The sequence below is a fragment of the Peromyscus californicus genome, unplaced genomic scaffold (assembly GCF_007827085.1).
Source record: "Peromyscus californicus insignis strain IS unplaced genomic scaffold, ASM782708v3 Scaffold_4__1_contigs__length_199733344, whole genome shotgun sequence".
NCBI classification, from domain to species: Eukaryota; Metazoa; Chordata; class Mammalia; order Rodentia; family Cricetidae; genus Peromyscus; species Peromyscus californicus.
In genome coordinates, this window is record NW_026294562.1 from 140,978,057 (window position 1) to 141,003,740 (window position 25,684).

The 25,684-nt window shown below is 37.4% G+C and overlaps 1 long non-coding RNA gene across 2 annotated transcripts in view; it reads left to right on the forward strand.

The window, feature by feature from the left end:
• The window catches only part of LOC128095329 (uncharacterized), a 222,600-nt gene that overhangs the window by 143,626 nt on the left and 53,290 nt on the right, over positions 1 to 25,684 (forward strand). For both annotated transcript variants that reach the window (XR_008213219.1, XR_008213220.1), the window contains 4 exons: positions 5,572 to 5,627; positions 8,241 to 8,337; positions 10,849 to 10,915; positions 13,504 to 13,769. This is a non-coding gene — a long non-coding RNA (uncharacterized LOC128095329). The remainder of the gene's footprint in view (positions 1 to 5,571; positions 5,628 to 8,240; positions 8,338 to 10,848; positions 10,916 to 13,503; positions 13,770 to 25,684) is intronic.

Below are 25,684 nucleotides of genomic sequence, written 5' to 3' on the forward strand. Positions count from 1 at the left end.
CCTTAGAGTGAATCACAGATGATTCCCATACTAATATCTTCAGGTGATTCTAATTTCTGTCCTTCTTAGAAAGTTCTAAAAGGCTTTTTAGAGAGTGATAAAGTAAACTACAGTTTTTCATCTTGTCTAAATTTCTTGGCTTCCGCAGCAAAAAAAAAAATAGTTATAGTGAGAAATATATTAGCAACTCTGATGGAGATATCAAAAATTACCTCAGGATTCCATTTACATTACTGGGAATGAGATCACTCTCCTTATTGGTTCTTATCCATGCTTAATTTGAATGCATACTTGTAGTTGCAGTTTTTTTTTCAGTCACACCTGGGCCCGTAGCTGTTCTGATCCAAGTAAACACATGAACACTTATATTACATATAAAATGTTTGGCCTTGGCAGACTCCTTGCTATCCAGTTCTTATATCTTAACATAACCCATTTCTATCAATGTATAAGTTGCCACGTGCCTTGTGGCTTTCTAGTACTTTAACATCATGCTTCCTGTCTCTGTCTGGTGATGACTTACTCAGCCTTCCTGTTCCTAGAAATTTTTCTCTGCTTTTACCGCATATACTATACTTCCTTTCTGGCTACTGGCCAATGAGCATTTTATTTATCAACCAAATCAGAGCAACACTTTCACAGCATATGGAGTGATTGATATCCACAGCACATACTCTCCTACAATCAAAAGCAAGAAGAGATAATAAAAAACTCAGCATTGTGTGTTGTTAGCAGTCAGCTTCTGGCTATATTCCAAGTCTTGGCTGCTTCAATGTTTAACCAAAGCCTGACTGTATATTGGCATAGAGTAGGCTAACAGCTCCTCAAATCTACATGAGACAAGCCCATGGCAATTGGCAAAGTCAGGATTGTCTGATCCTCAGGCTTAAGTTCTGAGTCACATGTTCCTGTCACCTGTGCAGAAAGTAGATCCTTATTTCTGAAGCTACTGCTTCTCTTTGAAGATATGACATCCCTGTGTCTGTCCTGATGTGCTATGTATCTGCAAGTAAGACAAATCATTTCAGACTTTAGAATCTGACCGACACTTGGGGAGTCCTACTCCTTCCTCTGTTGCTTATTTTTTTTTGGCCCTTTTTAACCTTTAAGAGAAACAGGATGCCGGGCGGTGGTGGCGCACGCCTTTAATCCCAGCACTCGGGAGGCAGAGCCAGGCGGATCTCTGTGAGTTCGAGGCCAGCCTGGAATACCAAGTGAGTCCCAGGAAAGGCGCAAAGCTACACAGAGAAACCCTGTCTCGAAAAACCAAAAAAAAAAAAAAAAAAAAAAAGAGAGAAACAGGAGGTTCAACAAAACCCACTATCAGAGTTTATTAAAGAGAGGGAATATGAAAAAAAAAATGTATAAGTGCTGTGGGATGTTCTGTATGGCAAATGTGTTGCTGATTAGTCAGTGAATAGAGCACTGATTGGCCATTGGCTAGGCGGGAAGTGTAGGCGGGACAAGGAGGAGAATAAAGCTGGGAAGTGGAAGGCTGAGTCAGAGAGACACTGCCAGCCGCCATGATAACAAACACCATGTGAAGGTGCCGGTAAGCCACGAGCCATGTGGCAAGGTATAGATTAATGGAAATGGATTAATTTAAGCTGTAAGAACAGTTAACAAGAAGCCTGCCACGGCCATACAGTTTGTAACCAATATAAGTCTCTGTGTTTACTTGGTCAGGTTTAAGTGGCTGTGGGACTGGCAGGTGAGAGAGATTTGTCCTGATTGTGGGCCAGGCAGGAAAACTCTAGCTACAAATGGCGTCCAACGTGGTGGCAAGAGTTTCCACCTAAAACCTGAGAAAAAAGATTCTAAAACGGAGCTAAAAACAGTTCCTAATTGTCTCTCTCAAATGAGCGGCAGCTGCCTGTTTGAGCTACTGGTGGGTTCCTAGAGTGCGTGCTCGACCTGCAGTATGGCGGGAATGAGGCCTCTGCAAGTGGCACATTAAGCTGCACGGTGGATTTAGACTTTGCTAGTACAAAACAAAAAAAAAAGAGGTTTCTGGACTACACGCTGCTTGGCTAAAAGCATAGACCCATGATAGCTCCCAGAGCTGGTGGAAAAGGTAACGCCGCCATGTTGGGAAGCTGAGGTGGGTGGAGCCAGCAGCCACAGCTGCTGCAGTTTAAGGCAATAGATTCACAATAAGACAGATTCAGATGTAATAGTTTACAATGTGTATAAAAGATACGTAGGCTTGAAAGAGACAAAAAAGATGATATATAGAGTTATAGAAACAAATATATAGTTTTAAAAAATAAAGTCTTTAAAGAGACAGTAAAGGTAGTATAAAAAATAAGCCATGTAAAAATGGATATTACACAGAGAATCTGCATTGTGTTGTCTTTGGGACTTTTAACTGCAGAAAAACATTTGATTGTAAAAGCTGTTGAGTTATGCCAAAATGTATATTTTAAAGGTACCTTGACTTCAAAATTTGAATATAAGGATATGTTGCTTTGGAAAGGAGACTCTGCTTTTGTTCCCACAGAAAGCCAGAGGCTATGGATTTGTTCCCGATTAAGATACATCAGGTTTGACCAGCCAAGACCCCCTGAAAGGTCTCCGATGACACCATGGCCCAGATGATCCAACATCCAGAATGTTTTCAAGGCAACTGGCTCAGACGATACAGCCTCATGGACTATTCCATAATCCTAAAATTTTCTTTGTTTCCCCATAAGATACAGCACCACCCTCCAGCAGGAAGTAGTAAGAGAAGCTACGCCCAAATTCCCAAATTATATGTAATTTTACTTTGTTAAGGTTAAAACCTTCCTTTTTGAAAAAAAAAAGGGGGGGGAAGTGCTGTGGGATGTTCTGTATGACAAATGTGTTGCTGATTAGTCAGTGAATAGAGCACTGATTGGCCATTGGCTAGGCAGGAAGTGTAGGCGGGACAAGGAGGAGAATAAAGCTGGGAAGTGGAAGGCTGAGTCAGAGAGACACTGCCAGCCGCCATGATGACAAACAGCATGTGGAGATGCCGGTAAGCCACGAGCCATGTGGCAAGGTATAGATTAATGGAAATGGATTAATTTAAGCTGTAAGAACAGTTAGCAAGAAGCCTGCCACGGCCACACAGTTTGAAACCAATATAAGTCTCTGTGTTTACTTGGTTGGGTCTGAGGGGCTGTGGGACTGGCAGGTGATAGAGATTTGTCCTGATTGTGGGCCAGGCAGGAAAACTCTACCTACATATAAGCCTATGGAAAAAACAGTGTGGATAGGGGGCAGAAGAATGGGTGGAACCTGGTTTTATGGTTCCCACTGAACATGGGCATATGGGCCTATGTAGCTATGCCATGAATGCTCATAGATTACATGGTCAGGCTGCTTGCAAATTACATGGTCACCATGTGCATATATTACTTATGACATAAGGCCCTGTAATGATTAAGCATCTTGCCTGGCTGCTGGACAGTGCATGTGCAATCATATAGCTAGGAGAGTGGCTAGGAATTATAACATTCTAGACTCTTTGTTCTTATACAAAATTAGGGATTAGAAGTTATGTTAGAATGGAAATGGGGGCACAATGTGTCCTGGAACTACTTCTAACTTAGGTGGTAGGTGTCCCTTAACTTTTGCAGGTAAAGAACTGGAGCTTTTAGTTTGTTTCCAGGTTCTACCTATAACAAATAAAGCTGCTATGAATATAGCTGAGCTAGTGTCCTTGTGGTATGATTGAGCATTCTTTGGTATATGCCCAACTGTGGTATCAAAGGGCCTTTTGGTAGATTGATGTCCAATTCTCTGAGAAACTGGTATTTAATCATATATCTATGCATGTTATGCATCTTTAACATAGTTGATAATTTCATATATGTGCACTACATTTATATTATTTAAAACTTCTTTTTGATTATTCCTGCAATACCATGTCTGTTCTACTAGATGTCAAAACAAATACCACTTTTTATTAAAATTATATTGTCATACACTTACAAATGTACACATAACTAACCCACACTGTGTATATAGTTTAGCTATTATGTGTAACTAGTTTTAGCTTTAATCTTTTGGAATTGAAAGATCTATCAATATTAATGTCCAATAGACTTGCATTTTTTCTATCTTAGCATTCATCATTTGTCTGTAGATTTTCTGCTATGTATGGCAAGGTTAGCGAGTTCCACATATGTGTTGGCAAGTCTTTGGGGGAATCTCTCTGCCCTCCATCTACCAAATAAAGTCACAAATACTTCTTATTAATTAGAAACCTTGTCCTTAGCTTACATTTCTTCTCCAATAATAATCAAACCAATTTACATTACTCTACATTCTGCCACAAGGTGCCTTACCTCTCCTTCGTGCTGTACTTCTGACATCTCCCATAACTTACTGACAAATTCCCTGCTTCACAAATTCTTAATCTTAATTTCTGTGTCTGCCAGGATGTAACACCCATCCACTGCTGTCTATGTAGGATTCATTCAGCACTTTTTAACACCAATCAAAAGATGCTTTGGCAAAGAAAAAGCTTCAATGTTTATAAAAGATTATCCAAAAACGTGGGAAGGATTTATGGTGTCATTGTGCTAATGTTGTTTATTGATTTATTTTTGGTATTTAATACTTCAAAATTTTGTGCATTTAAAGTCTTATCCATCTTAAAAGACACTACACCCCTTTAGAGCAGGTGTCCTATTCCTTAGGATTATAAGCTGGGCCTTCCCTTTACATGCTTTAATTTCTGAGATTAGGAATAATGGAATTTTTAGATTCAACATGTAGAATTGGACACAACACTGTAAATTCTTAGCCTTTTTGGAAGTTGTGGATTTACATAATACTGTTATTAAATGGTGCTTTTTTTCTGAGATTTATAGCTAATGTCTGTGGATATCAGGATGAATATACAGAACACACTTAGAAATTATAATGCTTCAGAGAAGTTGCACATAAATGTTCTGTGTTTTTATAGATTTATTATCCAGCCATGTGTAGTAGGCTAGGTTACTGAATTGGGCATAGTTTGTCTTCCTGTCAAGAACATATGTCTGTATCACTGAAAAAAAATTGAAGTAAAAAATTTGACAGATCTTGGGGAGAATAGACACTATTATTTTGTCAAGGTCCCAATTTTGGTGAATTATAACATTTGGAGATGGTTGTATATTCATCCTTTTCACCTTGATATTTTATAGTCTTGTCTGCTGTGGTTTTGACATTAAAAAAACATGAGAATTATGTGTAGCAGTAGCATCTATATTAGTGACTTAGGGGACTGCCTCTAAGACATTGACAGTGTAAGAAGTTGTTAAAAGGATGTAACTTTCAAGTTGTAAAATGATAGAACATAATTTTACAGAATTTAGAAATTTTATATATAGGGAATGCCTCAGTGTTGACCCTGGTCCATACATTTTGGGATTATAAAAGAAAAACTGAGACATTGATTGATCCTAAATTTTTAATCCAGTAGTGAGACAACTGATGTTGAAACTTGGGGGAATGCAAAGGATAGATCAGAGATAGGATAGAAGTAGTACAGTTGATTACATAAACAGAAAATCTGTGTCATCTCTGACATTCCATTATTTTATTTTTTGCTTCTAGGTGTATAAAATGTACAGCCTTGGAGAAGGCTCTGTCAGCAGCCTGGTTGCTTGGAAGTAAGAACAACTATAATCTCTTTCTAGAATACACATGTAAAAAGCATGCATACTAGCAGTAGCATCTGTACCAGGACATTCCACGTAGATAGTAACAGTAACTTCTCTGGATTTTACTGGCCAACTTGCATACCATGTTTGAAATTCTATACCTGTGTGAAACAGTATGTCAATCAGCCATTGCTAATACATCTCTGCATGTAACTAGTATTTGATTGGTATTGAAGCACACTTGTACAATCAAATTCACATTAGCTGAATTTTCATGCATAATTATTTCACTATATAATGCAGCAAACATTCTGCTATATCTTGAGGAAAAATCATGAAGCCAAATATTATCAGAGTAGCTTATATTATTCAATGAGTTGATGAAATATGAAACAGAGTTTTTCAACTGAGAAGATTGTCATGTGGTAGTCAATGGCACCGTACCATACACACACACACACACACACACATATACACATATGCTTTAACTGAATTCAGAATGTCACTAAAATGAGTGTTAGTATATAAAGTAAGTATGGAGGAATGATAATGATGATCAAAGTGGAATTACAGTGAAGGGAATTTACTGACTTGTTTCAAAATTTCAATATTCATTAGTTAATACTGCACAAAATATTCTTTGAGTATGAATAGTAACTGTGAAACCAAAATAAATGCCAAACGCATGCTGGCCTCTGTGGAACCACACATAAAGCCATACAGAAAAATATGCAATTTTTAAGACTTTAATCGATTTTGAATAATCCTTTCCAAAACAAATACCTCAGATTATTAATCATCATGACACTGTGAGATGTGGTATGTCAAATGAGTATATTAAGAACAAGTCTTTAAAGCCAATATAAGCATCTTCCTTCAGGAACTCATTCATATGTATATTATATATATGTATGTATCTATATATGTATATATATATATATATATATATATATATATATATATATCTGATAAATCAAGTATTTAATTGTCCTTGGGGAAACTTAGTAGGCAAATCTGAAAAAAAAATCTACATTCAGCTTTAGTTGGCTGCCCAGAATCAATTTATTCAACTTAAGGCTGATAGGGAGGCTTTGGTATAGACAGTCAGGATGTATGGACAACGAGCTAGATATATGATCAACCCCCAGTTATTACAGGCTGGTTTTGTCTTTTGATAATTCCAACCAGATCTCTGGTTAAATTATGTATTTCTCTTAGTCCACTTTCAAATTTGCTGCTTCTACTCTATCTCAATTTGGGTGGGAGTGAGAAATAAATCAGCAGTTCTCATGGAGATCTACAAGATTACCACCGTATTTGCTTTCCATTGCTGGAACTGAGATCAATCCTCTTATAGGTTCATATTCCAATCTCAATATGAATGCAAACACTTCTTCAATCAGAAGCAAAGGGAGCAAATAAAGTTGTCAGCAGTGCAGCTTCTCAGTTGTCAGGTTCTGGTTGTACTCCAGGTCTCAGATGGTCCTGGGTATAAAGTCCAACTCTGCATGGGCAAAGACAAGGCAAAATGCTCCTGACAACTACAGGAGACAGAGGCCTTGGAATTTAGAAACACTAGGGAGTGTTTGAGTCCTGAGATTATAGGTCTTAGACCACTGCTCCTGTCACCTGTGCAGGAAGTACGATCCTGTTTCTGAAGCTTCTGCTTCCCTTAAGGATGTGACATCCCCATCTCAGTTTTGAAATAATGTAATCATCAGCAAGAAAGATAATTAACTTTAGTCTTCAGTATCTGATGGAGACTAAGGTATTCCTGTGCTTTCCCCTTCCCTGTGAGATCCAGAATGAGAATTATCAAGGTGTTGTCCATTTTAGTCATGCTTGTAGGTGGACAAAAATAAGAGAGGACCCATACTAGAAAATATTAAATAGGACATCTTAATACCCCAGACCTGAAATGCATGAAAGAAATTATGTAGCATTTAGAAAGTGAGCAACCTCAAAACCAAAACCAAGGAAAATCATTATTTCCCATACACATATGTAGAAAGGGAAAATCATTGAGTAACATTGTAGATATTGGTTTTATTTATTTATATATGGTTGGGACTGAGAGAATATTATGATAAAAGATTTTCAAAAATGAAAATTGCTAAAAATACAGAAAAGGTTCAATCAACATAAAGGGTTAAAGAAAGAAAAATTTTTCACACTATGGCTTGTTTAACTGCTGGACAGGAAAGCCAGCCTTTAAGCTGTTGATACCAACAAACTTAGCACTGTGTCCAAACTAATCACCTTTAACAAATATTAAAAACCTTCATGTAATGAAAAATAAATTCGTCCATCCATGATGAGCAGGTCACATCAGCCATTGGACATATGTGGGCATCACCAGATAAGGTTCCCTTGGACGTAACAGATACAGGATAGGGAGGTCTGAGAGGACCAGGAATGAGGAAGCAATATGTGCTTCCTGTGTCACTGACATTGATAATATACATTGAGGAGACATAAAAGAAAGACCTAGATATAGCCTGGATCTCTATACTGGCCCGGAATTTAATCACTTCATTGACTCGATTGGTGCTTTTTATCTATAATGTTTGAAATATTTTGGAAAATCTATCTGACTAACTGTAATGTATGGTGTGTCTCTAGAGTGCAAATGAAATGTTGAGGGGATGAGAGAAAGGACAAAATGACAAGAAAAGGAAGCCATGAAACTGACTAGAAATCAAAGGTAGCAAGATTCAAGGTAAGACTAAGTTCCTAACTGAAAAGATACTGAAAACCAAACTTTGTGCTAATGATTTTGTGTCAGGATTTAAAGACGCTCACAAAGTTCATCCATAATAAAGCACTATAGGTGAGGAAAAGTTTACACCTGGTTTGGGCAAATATCCACTACTATTTCTTCATTATGCTGTCTGTTCTTCAACATGAACTGCCAATTATTAACCACAGCCCCCATTTCATTTTTTGAAATAACCAAGAGACCAAGAGTTTTTATACCTGTTCAGGAAAGAGTTAGACCTTCCACAAGAAGAGGCCTAAAGTTATTCCTACTGTGGGATGTGTATATTAAAGGTAGAAAAGTAAACAGTACTTCCTTAGTTATTCCAGATAGACAGACTCATGTCTTGGGTATTGGCATCCTCAACATCACTCTCTGAAGTAAGGTAACAGTTGTTTCTCAGATTTCGAAAAACCAAACAATACAAAATAGGCTAAAAGTGGGCTGAAAGATATAAGCTTAATGTGCAAAAGTATTTAAAGGAACAGGAGAGCAGAAGGATCCAGATCTCTCAACTCAGTAATAAGTGGGGAATTAAGAAAGATTTCCATAGAAGAGATCTTGAAGATGGACATGGTCTGACTCTAGGAAACTGAACATGGATATTGAACATCCACTCAATTCAATGCCTCATATTTTTTATTTGTATATAACATGTATAAGTGGAATAAAGAAATGATGCTAATACACCAGAACTAGCTATATTGTAGAAAACTTGACCTATATTTGTTTAATTTCTCATTAGTTGTGAAAGGTATGATCCTTTCTCAGAACAGGTGACAATGGACTCCTGCACTGATTCAAAAAGATTTGCAGCCCCACACTCTAATGCTAGCTATAATTTTGGCTCAGGAATTTGCCTCAGTGTTCTACCTATTCTCTATACAATGCTTTTTTGTGTGTAGATAGATAGCATAATACTAATTGTTGACTGTATTCCGATTGGGATACTCAATTAAGAGTCCTATATATGTGATTGAAGAATTAGGCATGCAAAATTAGTTTAAAAATGATATAAAGGACATATGATGTTCTCAAATAATTGGAGGCTCTGGTGTAGAGTAAGAAACAAGTGATACCAACCAACGTAATTAGAATTGCTTACTTTAGCCTGTAAATGTTAAAAAGTACAAAAATATAAAACTCAGTATGTTCCTAATCTCCAACATTTTAAATCGCAATGGACATTTTGAAGAGTAGGCTATGTTCCAAGTGGTTGCTATTCCCATATGCCAGGAAACTTCTAAATCTGTAAACAGTATTGTAATATTTGTAGGTTGTATTCTAGGATGGAATAAAATTTGTTATTGATGGGAAGTTGATTGATCTTCATGTGACAGTAGGATAATTGAATAAATAAATCTAGAAGTTTTCTGAAACATCTCCTCTTGAGCTAGAATCTATATTCCCAGAAGGTACTGCTTAGGAATGTGTGAACTATTAAGTATCAAAGCCATAATCATCACTTGTGGATCTTCTGTGTTTTAAAATATAGTTTCCACTCAATATGTGTCACATGGTACAATAATGGTTTTAAAAGGAATCAAAGTACTTGTTGTTTTTGTTTTGTTTTTTAATTTTACTTTATTTTATTTTACAATACAATTCAGTTCTATATATCAGCCACGGATTCCTTTGTTCTCCCCCTTCCCGCCCCCTCCCCTTCCCCCCAGCCTACCCCCCATTCCCACCTGCTCCAGGGCAAAACCTCCCCCAAGGCCTGAGATCAACCTGTTAGACTCAATCAAGGCAGGTCCAGTCCCCTCCTCCCAGGCCCAGCCAAGCGACCCTGTATAAGCCCCAGGTTTCAAACAGCCAACTCATGCAATGAGCACAGGACCAGGTCCCACTGCCTGAATGCCTCCCAAACAGATCAAGCCAATTGACTATCTCAGGCATTCAGAGGCCCTGATCCAGTTGGGGGCCCCTCAGCCATTGGTTCACAGTTCATGTGTTTCCATTCCTTTGGCTATTTGTCCCTGTGCTTTATCCAACCTTGGTCTCAACAATTCTCGCTCATATAAACCCTCCTCTTTCTCGCTAATTGGACTCCTGGAGCTCCACCCAGGGCCTAGCCATGGATCTCTGCATCCAGTTCCCTCAGTCATTGGATGGGGTTTCTAGCATGACAATTAGGGTGTTTGGCCTTCCCATCACCAGAGAAGGTCAGTTCGGGCTGTCTCTCACCATTGCCAGCAGTCTATTGTGGGGGTATCTTTGTGGATTTCTGTGGGCCTCTCTAGCACTTTGCTTCTTCCTATTCTCATGTGGTCTTCATTTACCATGGTCTCCTATTCCTTGTTCTCCCTCTCTGTTGTTGATCCAGCTGGGACCTCCTGCTCCCCTAAGCTCTCTTTCCCTCGACCCTCGCCCTTCATTACCCCCACTCATGTCCAGATTTATCATGTAGATCTCATCCATTTCTCCATCATTGGGTGATCCTCGTGTCTTTCTTGGGGTCCTGTTTTCCAGATAGCCTCCCTGGTGATGTGAGTAGCAGTCCAGTCAACCTTGTTCCACATCTAGTATCCTCCTATGAGTGAGTACATACCATGTTTGTCTTTCTGAGTCTGGGTTACCTCACTCAGGATGATTTTTTCTAGATCCATCCATTTGCCTGCAAACCTCATGATGTCATCGTTTTTCTCTGCTGAGTAGTATTCCACTGTGTATATGTACCACATTTTATTTATCCATTCTTCAGTTGAAGGGCATCTAGGTTGTTTCCAGGTTCTGGCTATTACAAACAATACTGATATGAACATAGCTGAGCAAGTGCCCTTGTGGTATGATTGAGATTTCCTTGGGTATATGCCCAAGAGTGGTATATAGCTGGATCTTGGGGGAGATTGATTCCCAATTTTCTAAAAAAGTGCCATATTGATTTCCAAAGTGGTTATACAAGCTTGCATTCCCACCAGCAGTGGAGGAGAGTTCCCCTAGCTCTACATCCTCTCCAGCATAAGGTGTCTTCAGTGTTTTTGATCTTAGCCATTCTGACAGGTGTAAGGTGGTATCTCATACCACAAGAGCGCTTGCTCAGCTATGTTCATATCAGCATTGTTTGTAATAGCCAGAACCTGAAAATAACCTATATGTCCTTTAAAGTACTTATTGTATTAAATGTGTATTCCAGTAGAGCCTCCTCTATTTCCTTGAGGTATTTTATTAGTTTCGGTTCTCTCACTTCAGATAATTTGAGCTTGTGCCAAGTTGACACCAAGTTATTTTCCTCCATGGACTTCAGCACACTATCATGGTCTATTCCTATATTTCAAGTCTAGTATTAACAATTACCCTTGCTTTATTTTCATTATTTATCCCATTTGTGCTTCTTAGTAAGAAAAATCCTCAAAGTATTTTTGATAATCCTGCTCTAGAAACAGATTGCTATTAAAAATTACCTCGGGTTAAGTAACATGCTGTAGCTGGAAAAGTTTCAGATATTAATGTAAGTTCTAGCAAAACAAAAGAATTCATGAGAAATAAGGTACTGGAATGAATTGAAGAGCTTAAGGAACTCATGAAGGTGTTGTATAGTTCTATCATGAAAGCACATCAGCTGCCATCTTGGGTCAATCACCTGCAACACAGGGAAAATAAATAACATAGCTTGGAATTTGAATGGTTTGCATCCCCTCATTAAATAACAGGGAGCATCAGGAGTCCCTTACTTGATAATCCATATGTTTCTACAAACTGATGTGTACAACTCTCCCCTAAGTAAATGTTGCCTTATGATAGGAATGAGTATGTATATAGTCCCAGGGAGTCCTGGGGTGGAGGGTTTGATCTGTGTTGCCAAGAGAAAGCCATTGTCCTTGTGGGGTAAGTCTTTCTGTTCCATTCTTTGTGCCAGAGACCATACAAAATAGTATGAGCCAATCAATAACCATTTGTAAATAAGTCAATTGAACTCATCTGTTTTCTATATAGATCCTTGGTAGAATTCTACATATTTCTATATTCTATATAAATGTAGGTTATAGGAAATTATATAAATAATTTTATACTTATAATGTTACATATTAATTATATATATATGTGTGTGTGTGTGTGTGTGTATGTGTGTGTGTGTGTGTGTGTGTGTATGTGTGTGTATGTGTATGTAGCAAGTCTAGAGTTGAGAAGAATATATCACCTAGAATGAACTAAGATTTTCTGTGAATAGGTTTTGATGCTGAGATCAAGTAGTGTTCTGGGAAATGTGTATGTATAGAATTCACATATCCTCTTTTGACCACTACACATGCAGAGAATACAATATGATGGTTACAGCTGTTGACAGGTTGATTATGATAATTCAGGTCTAATAGGAAATGTGGTAAGGGAATTGTAAACTATAACCCTAGATTTCTCTGCTTTTCTTTCTCCATGTCTTTTTAGAAAGAAAAGTTATTTTCCTCCATGGATTGATGTAGATTGTATAAAATTATCTCAAAGAATGGGCAAAATGGAACCTCTGATACAAAAATAAGAAAATTTTCTGCAGAAATGACCCAATATTCTTGAAGCTGTTTCCCTTATTGAGAATCATCAAAGAATACAGATTCACATATAGGCCCAGGAAACTTCCTCATAATCACAGACTAGAGTAAACAAGATTGTCCATATCACCTTTTATTTTCTGGAACACAGAAACTAAATTTTATTGTGTTTTATGTGATGTGTGATCCCAAATAAATCTGCAATGGTTTTCAGTTTAGCCATTGGAGAATTTTGCTATTTCTGTCATCATCATCTCCTTGATGTTGTATGTTGACTGCCACTCACTTGATCTTCTGAATTGTATAGTATCACAAAGGAAAAAATAATTTCTGTTTCATCATATCCTATTCCTAAGTCAATGTCCAATAAACAAGTTTTATCTTGTAATATCTGTAGTGAATATAAGGAGGGCAGGTGGTTGTGACCTAGAATTTTCACTGAATTCACTGTAAACTTTCACTGAAAATTAAGATGCTGTGATCAGTTTTATTGAGGAACCAATACCTTTAATATATGCATCAAACTGGCATGTGCTGTTTCAACTCCAATATAAGCTACATCTAAATTTTGTTTTTATATCCTCCCACTTTATATCAAACACATTTATCTTAAAATTTCTTTTGATGTCTCCTTTTCTAGTTTATGATGCCCAGCCTACTTTCCTGTGACATGAAATGGACAAAGCAACGCAATTTCTAAGAGTAAAAGCTCTGTGACCGTAATTATTTCCATGAGATAAAGAAAACCTGGTAAAGAGAAACATTCTCACACTGTTTCTCTGTCCACCACTTACAATTACTCAGAAGCAAACTCACAGTTAAATACACCAAGTTATATGCAAAGAGTGTCTTCTGTTTTGTGCATGTTTTACCTAAAAGCTAATGAAGACACATAGATTAACACAGGTAATTTCATTATATTTTATTTCATTTCATATGTTTGAACTATATATCCATTATTTTGAAACCAATTTATTTCTGAGTCTGAGATGGAATATACAGGAGTTTCCTCAATGCTGATCTTATTTCATTTTGTGTAGGGGGATGATAGAGGAACAGCCCAGATACTTGTTCATTTACTAATATTTACATCCAGCGTTCAAAAGGTTAAAACTGGAGGAACACAGAGTACTTCCTTATGGAGAAGGAAGTACACATTGATCTTTAGAGTGGGAAGCAGAGTAGTCTTTGAGTTGCATTCATTACGTTATTTTTAGCTTTTATGGTTAAAATGTGAACAGCCTGGTAGAAGTGTCGGTAAGCAACATGGTCTTTGAAAATTTGTAAATCTGGGAATTATTTTTAGAATACATATAATCAAATCCAGACATTCTGGTATATACAGTCTCAATTTTATGTGAGACTTGTGCTAATAGAATGTTATCTGACTTTTCTTGGCCAGTTAGGCTAGACTGGTAAATTTCCACTCCAAGGAGAAAAACTATCTGAAATCAGAGAGTTGTCATATTATTCTGCATCAAACCAGTATTTGATGGATGCTTAAGCAAAGTTGCACTCATATATTTCCAACAACTGCAATTAAATGCATAATTATTGTCCTTTATCCAGCCCTCAAAAATCCCAGTATCCTGAGTGGCAGGACTCTGGAAGTCCAACTTTTTTAGAGTGGCTATTAGTATTTAATGAGCTTACAGAGAAGGATAGTTAGGTTTTATTTCAGGGAAACTTGGCATGTTAGGTTACTCATGTTCCAGTAGATGGCTCCATATTGATACACACCTGGCTGCCATAAATAAACTCAGTTGTTATTAAAGATAGAAAAAGAATGAATGCTTCAGATGGAATAGTGATATTTGCGAAAAAGTGAAATTCTAATACAGGGAATATGCTGGGTTTTTCAAAAGAAAATATTTATATGTTAATTTTAACAAAATAATGAATATGATTTGAAGCTGTGAAAAAATGAACATTTGCATACAGATAAATGATCAATCACATATAAAGACTTACCTAACAACACACTGAATTGTTGAGGATATAAATATATTTTAAGCTTTTCTTTTCTTAGTTATCCAGTCATTTTACATACCACTTTTAGCCTCCCAATGAATCCTACCCTCCCCGACACTCTTCCCCATTTCTGATCTCTACCTCCAAATTCCCTCCTTTTCTGTCTCCTTCCAGGAAAGGTCAGGTCTCCTATATGTATCAATAAAACAAAGTATAACAGGTAACAATAAGCCTAAGCAACTCCCAATAAATTAAGGGTGGGCAAGGCAACCAAGTATGAGATGTAGGGTCCCAAAAAGCAGCAAAAGAGTCAAAGAAAATCCCTGTTCCTCCTGTTAGGGGCCTTAAAGGGGACCAAGATACACAACTCTAACATATATGCAGGTTCCCTAGTTGTCCCTAGGGAATCATAGAGCCCCTATGATTTTGTAAGCCTTTCAGTGGTTTTCCTGACCCCTCTGGTTTCTATGGTTCTTTCTTCTCCTCCTTTGCACTGTTCCCTCACTTAGCCTAATGTTTGACTGTGGGATTGCTTCTGCCTCCATCAGTTGCTGGATAAAGCCTCTCTGATGACAATTTGGACAGGGAACAATCAGGTCACGGGAGATGGTCAATTCAGGCAACTTATCCACTATTGCTAGGAGCCTACGCTGCAGTCCCCTGTGAAAGTACTGCTCCTGACACTGATATGCTCAATTAAGCACCCTCCCCCAGCACTCTCACACTCTGTGCCCCACCTAACCTGATTGCTCTTGTTCCCATTTCTAACTGTCCTCAGTTTTTTCATGAAATCCCTTCTATTTTCCCTTTGCAGTAAGATCTGGGTGTCCACCCAAGAAATCTCCTTGTACCTAGTCTCTCTGGGTTTGTGGTTGTAGCATAGTCACCCTTTATTTTACAGATACTATCCACTTATGAGTGAGTACATACCATGTTTGTCTTTATTGGTCTAGATGACCTCACTCAGGATGATTTTTTTTCTAGTTCTATGCATATTCCTTTAAATTTCATGTCCTTGTTTTTAACAGCTGAGTAAAACTCTATTGACTAAATTTACAATATTTTCATTATCCATTCTTCAGTAAAGGTGCATCTAAGTTGTTTCCAGATTCTAGCTATTGTAAATAAAGCTGCTATGAACATAAATGAGCAAATATCCTTGTAGTATCAGATTCCACAAGTAAGGGCATTTGGGGAATCTAAAATGGCATATTGGAAACTGTTATGTGAAAGGTACTTTTGGCAGCCCACAATCACAATCAGCCATCAGCAGGGGGAAAGTGAGGCTTTCAGGTAGATAGCCAGAATTCAGGGACAGGTACCTAGGTATATGATCACACTCTAGTTACCAAGAGATGCTTTCTCTTTTGAGAATTGTATTCTAGGCCTAGGATACATTACAATATTTCCTGTCATCCACTTTCAGTTTCGTTGTTTCAGCTGCAGCACACATTTAGTTGGGAGGGTAAAATGAATCAGCAGCTCTGAAAGAGATCTCAAAGACTAACACAGGATTTGCTCTCCTTTGATGAAATTTGAGGTCACTCTCCATATTCATTCCTGTAGGGTGGCCCTGCACCACACCCCAATTTTCCCAGAGAGTTCTCGAGTAGAAACAGCAGGAAATATTATTTAGAAGGATTTAGGTGAGAGAAACACATAGAAAATACAGGGTAGCTTTGAGAGTGCTTGTATCTTAATCCATCCACCATCTTCAGTCTCTGCTTTAGGGTATTTCAAGGAATGCAAAGGGTCAAGTAAAGACCTCACCCCAGCACAACCCACTGCTGACTATCTCAGACACCAGCACTGAGGCCCATGGTCCAATCATTCTCTCTAAGCAGACCTGCTGGGTAAAGCTTAAATGGGCTCCAGCAGGTTCCTATTCCAAAACCAATTTGAAAGCACATACTCCTCCATCAGAGACAAGGACAGCTAATAAAATTATCAGCTGAGCAGGTGTTCACCAGTCAGCCTGTGGCTGTATTCTGGGTCTCAGTTGCTCATGTGCATAACCAAAACTCTATTGTGCATTGGCCCAGACAAGAAGATTGGTCCTGACATACATGGGGAGACAGAGCCCATGGAAATTAGCAAAGTCGGAGATTGTTTCATTCCCAGCAGTACAGCTCTAAGCCACCTGATCCTGTCAAATGGGCAGCAAGCAGATTCCTGCTTCTATAACTGCTGTTTCTCATTAAAGATGTGGCCTCCCAGTCTCAGTTTGAATTCACTTCAGGCTTTAGGATCTGGCTAGACTAGGTGAGTCATACTCTTTCCTTTTTCTGAACCTACTACTCCCCTTAAGGATATGGCATCTGTATGTCAGTCTTCAAGTGCTGCTGTATGTGAAAGGAACATCATTCTCTTGAGGCTTTAGTATCTGGCAAAGACTAGCAGAATCCTGCTCTTTCCTCTGCCCTGGAAGATTTATTGTGGAAATGACTTCAGTATTGTAGTTTTATTCAGAAACCTTAGAGTCACTGAAAATATGGAGGAGTAACATCTGCAGACACTACTCTGTCTGTCACAAAAAGCAAGTATAGCATGGGAAAACTACTTGTTATCATCCTGTTGCCACTTAGGTTCCCACAGGCTCAACTTTGCATTCTTGGTTTGCATTATCACTGAGTTCTGGCATACAGATTCTCTTGTATGTGATTTGTTTCCTACTTCTCAGCCCAATGCTATATATGACATCAACAGGGCATAAGCTTTGTTAGGAATCAATTATTTATTGATTATGGTAGGAATATATTCAATACTTCCCTTGAAAATAATAACCACACCAGATTCCCTTTTTCTTGGGTATTTTTTTATGCTTTGAACCAGTGCAGATCTTGTGTCTCTACAAGATAAGTCTACTCAGACTCAGAATTCGTAGAACTGATAGTGACGTTAATACTTGAAAGTGTTGATACATTGGAATCATCAACCACCTCTGAATCTATTGGAATCTTTCTGCCATCTTTTCAACACAAATGTATGGGATTCTCAGGTAGAAATAAAGACATAAAACATCAGAACATGGTACCTTAATTTCTCTCAGGCTCTTTAGAAAACCCTTCCCTGCACATCATTTTGTTGTTTTCAAATTGTTGCCTGAAGTAACATCTCTGATGAGGGCCAAGTGATGCACAGATATATGATTATATCCCTGTCATTAGGACTCAAGTTTATTTCTATATGACTCTAGCCAAAGGAAAGAAACTGTTTTTGTGTAAGTCTGTCACCATTTGGTTTCAGGATCCTGGCCATTAAATGCAGTGTGGGGTGTGGGGTGTTCTTTCAAGTTCATGGTCTTAATCATTTCCCTCATAATATCTTGATTCCTCCCGTGATTACTTGGCCACTATGACAAAATTATATTTGTGAGTTGCTCACTATTTTCTCTTTTAGGATATGTAGCTCATGAGAGTGGGATGTTCCTTCTCATTTTAATCCACTAACATACAGATTAACCTTCAGTCCTATCACATGTAGTCAATCCCAGTTAAGCTTCTAAATAGCAGCAGATTATGTTCTATTCTAGGATAACATAAGATTGTAGGAGCTTTAAAAATAGGGCATTTTTTTCTATCATACAGAGAAGTGTAAGTATGTTTTAAATGGTCTTGTAAGAACCATTTTGGCACTAAAGGCATAGCTTTGGCCATGAAGTAAGACATGTAACACATTACTGACACATTAGTAAGAAAAAAACTGGTGCTCTTCATAGTATAAGGGATTCAATTTTCCAAATATATCTCTCCATATTCTACGATCCATTTCAATTACTTTATAATATTTATATAAGTTTATGTATGTGTATATTTATGAGTTTAACTCTTACTTATGACAATACTAAAGTAGTTTTATATTACTGAACTTTGTAATAGGTTTTCTTTAGCTATGCAATTTATATTTCTTTGTAAAATACCAGTAATACCTTTGTATTTTCTTCTCTTTTTCACATAATTTTAATACATTTTATCCATCCCTTCACTTCTTCCAATTTCTCATATATAATCATTCTTTCTCATTTTCAAATCCATGCTATTTTTTCATTAATTTTTATTACATGCCTTTATGGACAAGTCTGTACACACATTACTAGTATATTATGTTTAATCTGAGGAAGAAACTACACTCATTTTAACAACTTTAATTTTTAATCCTGCCTGTTTTAAAATTTTTGGTCAAACATATCAGTATCAACAATATACAAGTTAGTTTGTTTCTTACATGTATACTTCTTTGAGCATAAATATAATAAAATTTATTTAAAAATGGAAGAAATCAACAAAAACAATAATCATAAAATATGGAAATTGTTTTGAACACAATGTCTTCCTTTCAGTGTTCTATGGTTATAATACCGCCCCCCACCATGTACTCAGTACAGGTTTTATGTTGATTGTAAATGTGATTGAGTTTGCAGGGAGCTGAAGTGGAGTGAATAGAGAGCCAGACCTTTATTCGGTTGGGGTCTATGGAAAAATATTGTGACACAGGAATGCCAAGGTCACATATGTCAATAAGTGTTTGTTTATATAACTTCCCAAAACACAAAGTCATGTAAATGTGCCCTTGTTTATTTGTTATTCATGAAAATCCCTTTTGAGTCTTGGTACAAAGAAACTGCCATGTATTATTGACAAAGGTCCAATATCATGGTATACTCACAGAGGTCACACCAAAGTTATGAAACTGCAACTTATATTTGTGCAGTACTAAACAGTGCTCATTGTTTTGCACGAGAACACAGCTTGGTTCATAATACCCACATTTGGTGATTTACTGATGTCTGTGATTTCAGCTGCAGGGACGCATACATCCTCCAATGGCATCTGTGTGTAGTACCAGACATGTGCCCACACATTTTAAAACATCAATTTTAAAATTTCAAATTCAGCATAAACAAGTGCTTATTCAGGTCAGACACTTTAGGTTATAAGATATTCTCATGTACATGAACATATACAGTGGCTTAAGGAACATGACAGGGTGCTTTATTTTAATGATGACCACATCACTCCATTCATTCATCTTTATTAATTATAAGGTTGTGATTTTTCTGGTGCTTATCCTTACCCACAAACTCCACATCAGCCTGTGTGGGGTGGCTACTCACCAACCACACAGTTCCCCAGAGTTGTTTGTTTGTTTGTTTTTTGTTTTTTTTTGTTTTTGTTTTTTTTTTTTTAGTAAGAGCAGCAGGAAATATTAGATAGAAGGACTTAGATTGTGAAGATAAGCAGGTATATAATACAGGATAGCATTGAGAGGGCCTGGAATCTATTCCAACGGGTCCTGACTCACTCTGCCCTGGGTTATTTGTAGAAATGCCAAGGGATGAAGAACAAGATATCCCCCTAGCACAGCCAAGTGCCGACCATCTCAGACACCTGCTCTCAAGTCCGTGGTCCAATCTTCCTCTCTATGCAGACCTGCTGGCTAAGGCCACTAGGAACCTGAAAATGATGTCTAACATGTCTGCCTTTTTAATATGAAAAAAATAACTCATTATTGTGAGCTCACAGCAATCTCCACAGGACAGGTGTTATACTCCCCAGTAGAGGAGTAGAGGATGATAAAGATGGCATTTCTTTTTTGGATTGGGTCCCATGTGACTACAGCAGTCTTTTGCTGCATTCAGTCATTTCTAAATTAAAAACTCTTAACGCAATTACAAACTTAAAGAATTCCTTGTTTCAACATTACCAGTAATAGGTTAACATAAATATTGTTATACATAGTTACAATTCTCTCAATATTACATCTTTAAGTAAGTTTTAATAGAACATTAGAATTTTCTTGCTAACAGGACATATGAAAAACTTCTAAAATATTCACATCAAACGTAATGTTTCCGTAACTTCACCAAACCAGGGTGCATTAACATCAATAGGCTAACATAATTTTTGCCAACATACCTTCAACATTAATTTACTCATAACTCCTATTTCTCATTATAATTTTATAAACAAAATCTCAGTCCTAATTAGAAAAATCAAAACTTACACAATTCCTACAAACACTTATTTAAAAGCAATATTCTCAATGTAATCATTAACATTTTAAAAACTTTTAACAAAACCTCCAAAAGCAGTTTCTTAATAAATCTCTTTACATTTTCAAGTAATCTCTTAGTATACTCATTTTCATTTCTTACTAACAAAATATGACATTAATCCACTCAAATAACAAGAATATTTATTAATGAAATATACTGAGGAATATAACTTCTCCCTTTTGTTTATAATATTTTTTTACAAAATCTTAAGCCCAGATAGAAAACCCAAACTTTTCCATTTAAACAGTTCCATTTGTAACACAAAACCAGTTCCATAAGTAGTTCCATTTTTACATAAACAGTTCCATAAAACATTTCCATTTGTAACATAAAACAATTCATGAACCACCAGGATATATACATAAAAAAGTGCACCTTGAGCCTATGTAGAAACAATAAATTTCTTCATTTAAACAATTCCACATTAATTCCGTAAAACAGTCCCTAGGTCATCACCATAAGTAAATTCAAAATTGTCCCATTGTAATGAAATCACTATTGTTCATTTCATTTCTTAAGTCAAAATTCACATAATAAATTCTGGTAGTAACTTTCCAGATAGGAAGAAATCCATAACCAAAACATCTTCGTAGTTTTATCTACTTTTATTTTAGTTTAAAAAGTTCAAAAATGTAAATTCTGGTACTAGACTTTCACTTCCAAATATGATGAGACATTTTGTCACCGAAACTTTTTGCACTTAACAATTTTAGTTCAAACAAGCATCTCTGCAACTTTCATTCTCAAGCCAGAGACCTTTTTAGTTATAGTAATATTTTAACCTACACTATTTTTGCTGTAGGCTCAGGTTTTTCTGAGTTGCATTAATTTTCCATGGATCTCAGCAGGGCATGTCTTGCTGTGCACGTTGCAGCACATGCCATTATTAGCTTCTTAGTGGATTCTGGAGCTTTTTAAACCACTCAGACTGCCTGCTTTGGAGTCTGCTGGGACACTATCTTCTGTATCTCAGGATTTTTCATCATATACATTAAGCATAGGCTCATATTTAACATGTATGCTTTTTTACAAACTCACATATGGCATATGCTTAAGCATAAACTCACATTCAACATTTAAACTTTTTTACAGACTCACATAAAACATATTAACATCTACTTATTTATACTACCTACTTAAATTTACATAATTTTAACAAGCTTATTATAGAACTGCCTTAGATCTTTGTTTCTTAAACTTACATCATGGCCATTTTCTACACTTCTTAAAGAAAATCTGTAGATCTATTTTTACAAACATATTCATAAGAATTATTAAGCAAACTCTACAGGGCCACCATTAGTGTATATCTAACTTAGCAAACACTTAAAGATTTCTTAAAACTTAGAAGAGATTTAACATTTTCCGACAAGACAAAATAATTTTCTATATCTTACTCTTAATTATCGTGACTATCTCTTTTAGAAAGATTCTCTTAACTAGACAGGACATATGCAAATCATTTCTAAAGTTCAAAGGTTATCATTCTGATAGTTCTTCAGAAACAAGACTTTAGCTCTCTAATGGCTATCTCTTAACTGTGGGATTTAGTGACTTCTGTTGCTATGCATTTCAGATAATTAATCATGACTAATAAGAGCTATGTCAGTTTACAGCAAACCCGAAAGAAAGAAAAAGGAAGAGAAGGAAAACCTTGTAAGAAATATCCTGTTTCTGAATTGCTCAGCTGGCAAATCAACAGACAATTTTCCACCAGGAGAAGTTAATTGTCTAAGCTGCAGTGGAGTTGCAGACCTGCAGCTTTCAGCAGGTTTCCCTGTGTACCAAAACCATTGATGAAATAGTTTAAACTTCTCAGCAGTGTAGAGGTCTCCTTATACTCCTACTATCCCCAGACTACAAGATGGAACCTTAATAAAAAGACCTTTGCTTAGCTGCATTTTACACTCATCACCAAGCTCTGATACAATTGTCCCTCTTCTTAATTTTTTTAAAGCTGTATTTGCCATGAGTTCTTTAACAATGTTGATGTTTCTGATAGGTTTTTATTAGCCTAATATTTTCACCAAAACTGCTACTATTCAAGGAATCAAACACATAGATATTTTCTCATGAAACATATCCTTCATTAGCTTACTCTGAAGAAGAGTATTTTCAAGATTTAGGATTTTCACTTCATTAGCTTTAAGCCCTGAAATTATTGTTAGCAGATCTGATATTTTGCACTGATTTCTTATAAGGAACTTTCAGGTGAAGCAACTCTACTTTTTAAAGACAGCTATATATTCTAAAGTTTGATACCCATCTATAAAACAGTCATTCCTTTTTTGAATGTCTGTATTCTTATCTCCTTATTAGATTTGCAAAGAATCATTCATTGCAGGTTGTTTGTTCAAGAGGTAAAGAACTTTATAAATTTCCCATACATTTCTTCTAAAACAATGTTCAGTGTATGGACTGCTTTCCCTTGCTTTTTAAAAAGGTTTTAAAGTGGCTTGTTTGTTCTTATATGTAGCATTTTGTCATCCAACTCCCATTAAAAACTTGGCACATCTCTTAGGGAAAATAAGGCGTTTTCCCCAAAGAACCCCAAAACCTTGAAACTCCAGTTTCCGTTTTCTTACAATTTTTCTTTGGGACTAACATTCAACAAACTCTGAGATGATTTTGTTCCTTCTTATTCTTTTAAAAGCTGTATTTTAAGTAGACCATGAATGTCTTTTTGAGTTGAAAAGTTTTCCCAGGCAATGTCACCAACTCTATTGGAAAAACTACCTTTCCCAGAATGCATTTTTCTTGTATCAGTGTGCTGTTACTAATTAGCTTAAGGACTTTATTTCCCATAGTTCTTTTTGAGTCTGAAAATCAACGTCTTGTTCTCTTCTCTGAGCTTGTTTTTAAAATTTTTTGCCTGGGAGGTTAGAACCAAGCTTTTTATGTTTCAATTATGGGACATCTGGACAATTCTATTCTCTCCTCAGCTGGCTTTAACAGGTGCCTCTGTTAGAATTATGCCATCACTCCAGCTACATGACTGTACCAATGTGCAGTTTGGAATTAAGCAAATGGTCTTGCAACGTACATCATCAGTGTGCTGTGGGAACTATGTGCACAGTGTGGTCATGCAATCAGCACATGAGTTGTGTATTTCCATAAGCCTGCTGCAAAGGAAGTCCTTAAAAGCCAGATAAACACCCCACCCTCTGTCTTCTCTACTCTGCTGTCTCCCCCTGCTCCATCATCTTTGTATCTCTTTCATCCCCAGGCCTGATTCTTTTGTCCCTCCTCCCCTTCCATCTAATAAAGCTGTCTGTTACTAAGCAACTGGGTTCTCTTGTGAGCATGACCTTTCTGCCAGTAACCATGGCAACCACCAGCACAATTTATGATGCATTTCAGCCTCTCCTTCATCAGACACAGGCCTTGGATCTGAACCACATCTGCATCATTAGCATGCTTGAGATGGGCATTCCTTTTACCAACTTCTCTTGGGGCTTGTGTTTGTCTTAGTCAGTGAAAAACAAAAACATTTACAACAGAGCTTTCCCATAGCTTCAGAGAGTCTTTTACTCTTAGATCTTTAACTCATTTTCCTTGTTCCTTCCCCCACAGATGCAGAGCTTCAGATACGACAGGCTGTGGCTCTATTCCTCTGCTAGCTGCCTCTGGAGATAGGAGCTTTCCCCCCTCCTGAACCTGCCTCAAACTCTAGCACCTTTCCTCCGATATTGCACCTTCCAGGGAGGAATCTGTCCATTCTCCACTTCTTCAGAGAGTCTTTCTCCCTGACAGTTAACAGTTTGGTCTCAATTTATCCCCTCTGCCTCAGAAACAGTTTTCAAACCTACAGTAGTAGTTTTCCCTGCTAATGAAGGTAGCTCAGATGATACACCCTCACGGACTACTCCATAATCCATAGTCCATAATCCTCAAATTTTCTTTGTGTCCCCATAAGATATACCACCCCCATCCAACAGGAAGTAGTATGAGAAGCTATGCCCAAATTCTCTAAATATACCAAGCTGGATTTGGAGATAGAATTAGCTCACTCCTTCTCTAAACCCAAAGATATTGCTATAAGAAAAACAAAAAGTTGAAAGACTCTGTGTCCCATATCAGAAGAGCCCTCTGGTGTGGGACAGAGAAAAACTGTTGGAGACCAACTCCGGACAGCTGTGTCTTGAATTTTGTGTGACCTTCCTTACTTTATCAAACCTTGCAAAAAACAGGTTCCTGGCCTAACCGCGGGCTGTACAACTTCCTGGAGTACGTGCTAATCAGCCAGCTGCAGGGGCCTGGGACCAAAGCGACCTCACCCTTCCTTAGGAATTTTCCATTCTTCTCTCCTTTTGCTTCCCCTGCTCCCCCCTCCCTGCCTGAAGTCCTGCTTATAAGCCTCAATACCCAGTCAATAAACGAGACCTTGATGTGACTCATACTGACTCTGTCTTCCCTTATGCGCCTGGTCTCCTTTCTCTCTCGCCCCCATTGATCTTTCAGGAGGTGCCTCCTTGGGTCTCCCCAATAACCTGGCCCGCGGGATGGGTCAAAAAACCAATATTTTTATATAAAACAAGTTGATTATAAATACAATCTCTTTCTAAAGAAGAAAAGAGGACAGTATAGTGATAAGATACAGGGTTAGATTATTGAACCTACTTTTATTTTTTTCTTTTTTTTTCTTTTTTTTTTTGGTTTTTTCGAGGCAGGGTTTCGCTGTGTAGCTTTGCGCCTTTCCTGGAACTCACTTGGTAGTCCAGGCTGGCCTCGAACTCATAGAGATCCGCCTGCCTCTGCCTCCCGAGTGCTGGGATTAAAGGCGTGCGCCACCACC